Below are 4,725 nucleotides of genomic sequence, written 5' to 3'. Positions count from 1 at the left end.
TTTAATATACTGTATTTTTTTAACCGAATCTTTCTGAATTGAAAATGAATGTATTTGTGCTATGTGACACCAAACCGAGATCAGTTCATCTTCTTGGCAGCCTTAGTGTAAGTTCCTCATTGCCTGATGGAATTGTTCTTGCAGTTGCCATTTTTGTTCTGGTGATCTCTGACTCTTTCCATTCTGGTGCTTATCAGTTATTCTGGGTATTGGGAATTGGGAGCTTTGGAGAACACTTAGTTTGTTTATATAGAATCACAGAATGGCCTAGGTTGAAAAGGACCTCAAAGATCGTGGAGTTTCAACTTCCTACCATGGGCAGGGTCACCAGCCACTAGAGCAGGCTGCCCACAGCCACACCCAGCCTAGCCTTGAATGCCTCCAGGGATGGGGCATCCATGACCTCCCTGGGCACCCTGCTCCAGTGCATCACCACCCTCTGAGTGAAAAACTTCCTCCTAACATCTAACCTAAATATCCCCTGTGTTAGTTTAAAACCATTCCCCCTTGTCCTATCACTATCCACCCATGTAAACAATCATTCCCCCTCCTGTTCATATTGTCCCTTCAAGTGTTGGAAGGCCACAGTGAGGTCTCCACAGAATATATAGGTAGATCTGTTACAACTGTTAGGTAGAACTGCTGAAAATAATAACTAATATTTGTGACATTTCAACCAAGGAAAAAAATGCACTGATATAACCTGAAATGTGATTTCTCTACCCAAAACAGTAAATCTCTCAGAAGTTCCATCCAGGGCATCTGCTGTAGCAGCAAAGAAAGCCTTCAAGTATTCTGATGGTGGTACAGCTGAATATGCCTTTCATTTCACTTTAAGACCAGCACATAGCCAGTACCTTACACTGGAGTTCCTTTCCATTTTAAAATTGTTGATTTTTTTTTTCCCATGACCTTTATTACTCCAGCAGAGAGACAAAAGACCTCCAAATTCAACTTTTAAGAAGTTGGCTTGCTGTAGAGCCTTTTGTTTGCATGGTTTAGGAGCACACTGTCATGTCGAGCTATTTTAGGCACTAGTTACAGAGAGAAGTGAAAGAAAAAATGGGCATTTTAAAACAAGGATTCTTAAGAAAATATCTTGTGAGGGGGATTGTTTCTTTAAACATTACACACGCATGATGTTTCCTGATACTGCTATGCTGCTGTTTGCAATTTGAATTCTCATGTGGATGGTTTTATCCATGGTTTGGGTTCCGTAAAAACCTTTACGTATTGTTCGTGGCACTGATCTGTATATTTTTAGGGCCCCAAATAGTGCTGGTCTTTAATCTCTTCAGTGAACAGTGGGACTACTTGGTATTTTCATTCTTAAGAGTGCAGTCGTCATACTTGCATTACCTACAACATTTTAGTCATTATACTTTGGCAGAATTCTTATAAGTAGCAACAGAAAAAAATCTTCTAGTAATGAAGCTTCAAGCTTCTGGGTTACATCATAAAAGCTCTTGGCAAAGCAAATACGATTGATTGACTGCCCTTCATCATTTCTAAGAGCATCTCTAGCTCTATGCAGTATCCAGTAAAGCTTTTTTGCCTCTTTAAGAGCAGTACAAATAATTCCTTATTACTGGCAGCATTAAAGCCAGGCGGTAATTAAACTCTTACAAAAAGATCAGTGATGCCATTATAAGATCCAGGGAAAGAAGACCTAGAAGATTGTGCAGCATGCTCAGTACGCAGAACTCGTTTATCTCTTACGTAGTGTGAGATCTATTACAGATATTCCTAATGTTCCTCTGCTGCACCTGCTACAGTTCTTTCCTGAGCAGGCTGGTCTGCGTAGCACAGCTGATGAGGGGAGCACTCTTCTGTTCCTGTTTTCACATGGAAAGTTTCCAAATTTTATTTGTCACTGTGGAGAGAGGGAAAAAATCACCATAATGGTCCTGTTGGCATAAAAGACAAGGACATCTGCCGTAGCAGAGAATATCCAGTTCTTGGATTCGTGCAGCAGATATTACTGCTGTCTCTAAATCAAATGTTAGTCGATGCTGTTGACTGTAGTCCTTGTAACACTTCAAAAGAAATGGAAACTTCTCACCAGCGTGGCACAACGGCATGTACTCACAGCTGGAGGGTTAATTGCTTCCCTCATGGGTAGTCCTTGCCGAGGTAACAATTCTGAAGCTTAAAAAGAGGCATTGGTTGGTACTGCTGCTGCAACAATGACCTGAGGAGAGGAGCAGACTGTGCCCTCTCAGTCCCTGTTTCAGTATGCCAGGAGCAAGATCAAGATTTGAAACTCAAGCAGTATGGTAATTAAGCCCTGAAACATGTGTTTCACCATTCTAATTGTCCAGCTGTAGCATTTGCCTCTCAGAGCAGTTATAGTTCTCTACTCTTTACTGTGGAAATTACCTGGCACTTCATTTTCCTCCTGTCTTTCTGAAAATAAGAGCAGGCCGGTGACTTTGATGAGCTGAGTTTCTTTGCAACAGCAAAGAGGTGATTCTTGGTTTCTTTGTTTGTATCTTGGGACCTGAATACAACATTCACACTGTTACTTTTTGTTTGTTTGTTTTCTAAGAGCTTTTGGAGACAGTGTAGGAGCTTTTAGGTTGGAGTTGTGTTGGGTTTTGGAGGTGGACTGGTGTTCTGAAATTCCTGGATTTATCCTTCGTGGACTTTTCTCATCACTGTGCTGTACCACGAAATGGCTCATGTTTACACTTGCAGCAATGAACGGTTCCGTGTCTTTACACAATAACTTCTACATGAAAGATTTCAGCACATTTTGGAGTCGTTAATCCTTCAGTGCACAGTATGTACTGTTGTTCTCATTTTAGGCCACGGAGACTGAATTTAAAGTAAACAGGAGTCTAGTGAAGTCTATTTTTTCCCATTTTCCTGGCAGGGTGACCTTTGGGAGCCACTGTTAGGTTCATTGTTAAGCACACCTGAGGAGGTCGTTGAGTCACCATCCCTGGATGTGTTTAAAATCTGTTTGGATGTGGTGCTCAGGGACATGATTCAGTGGAGGGTTGTTAGGGTTAGGGCAGTATGGTTAGGTCGTGCTTGGGCTTGATGATCTTGGAGGTCTTTTCCAACCTGAGTGATGCTGTGATTATGATTTTATCTCTGTGCAGTGTGTTTGAATATATCTGAATATAAAAATGGAAAACTGATAGTTGTGGTCAGTGAGTGAATGGAGCTAAATCTCAGAGGAAGTGAGGATTAGAGCCAGAGGTTTTAATCTGGGCAAACTTCTTCCTGCAGTACAGAATGTAACTTGGATTTGGTTGTTCAGGTTGTAGTGCATCTATAATTGACAGACTAAGAAATTTGATCTCCAAACTCTTGGGACTTGAGAGTACACTTCCCTTATGTGGTTGCTCGTGTAACTCCACTGATTTCAGGCAAGTCATGACTTTGAAGTGACTATGACATTTGAACCACTGAAGCCTATTGTTGATGGAAACTATGGATTAAACTCTAATACTGATAAGCAAACATTATTTCCCAAACAACCATTCAAATTTCTTAATTCTCATGAAGTAGATGGTATTAAATCGTGATTTTTGTTTTTAGTAAATCAGCATAGTGGCATTGTATTCCTCTATGGCAGAATAAAATGGAAATGATTACAGGACAGACACTGAAATGTGTGGCTGATAATTATTAAGTAATTAGGCAGCATAACTGCAGGCTCCAGAGAACTTGGGTGATGAGTTTCCTCGTGCTCAGGATATCACTAACAGTAAAGGAGTATTTTACTGCTTAAATACTTTGTTTAATGAGTTCCTCATACAGATAACTGACTAGGTGGCACATTTTACAGCTTCCCTAATTCCTGTGATACTCCATTTCCACTGATACAGATGAGATGCATAATTTCCTCTTAAAACATTTCCAGGAGCAGAAGATGCAGCGTGGACATTTTTAGAAATGTGATACGGGCACAACAACTAACCAACAAATAAATAATGGAATGAACCCCTATGCTATCAAGCTTCTGCTGTTACCACCAGACTGGTGTCAAGCAGTAGTTTGAACTAACTGGTTGGAAGCAAAGTAAACTGCGTGGATGAAAATCACATCTAAATGCTTCACAAGCATCTCACAAATGGCAGAGCCCCTCAGCGTTTTTCACGTCTGAGGAAGCCAGTCATCCTCATTAATCAGAGAGGGAACACTCTCCTTGGTCTGTCTCATCCTGCCTATGTACCTGCAGAACCCCTCTTGTTATTTTTCACACCCCTCTCCAAGTTCAGCTCCATCGGAGCCTTGCCTTTCCTGATCTTATCTCTGCACATGGGGACAGCATCCCTGTATTCCTCCCAGGCTACACAACCCTGCTTCCACTTCCTGTACATCTCTCTCTTTTCCCTCAGTTTAAGCTGCATCTCCTCACACAGCCATACAGGTCGCCCACCTCCTCTGCTCAATTTCTTCTGCTGGGGTGTGGAGAACTCTTGCACTCATAGAAGTTGCTCTTAAAGAGCTGCCAGCTCTGTTCTGTAACTATGCCCTTAGGGACAGTTTCCCAGGAGATCCCCATCCAGCAGTTCCTTGAGCAGCCAGAAATTTGCTCTCTTGAAGTTCAAGGTCCCGATTCTACTTTTTGCCAGGCCTGCATTCCTCCATCTCTAGATCAGATAATGAGGCTTTTCAAAGGTGGCAGTATGCTATAGTGTAATCCTTTCATCCAAGGTTGCAAACATTTTAGGTGGTTCCTTACAGACTGCAGCTTGGAACTCGGATCTC

This window comes from Cyrtonyx montezumae, unplaced genomic scaffold (assembly GCF_038088225.1).
Source record: "Cyrtonyx montezumae isolate F1298 unplaced genomic scaffold, pur_monq_1.0 scaffold_12, whole genome shotgun sequence".
NCBI lineage: Eukaryota > Metazoa > Chordata > Aves > Galliformes > Odontophoridae > Cyrtonyx > Cyrtonyx montezumae.
Note: the sequence above shows the minus strand (reverse complement) of the source record.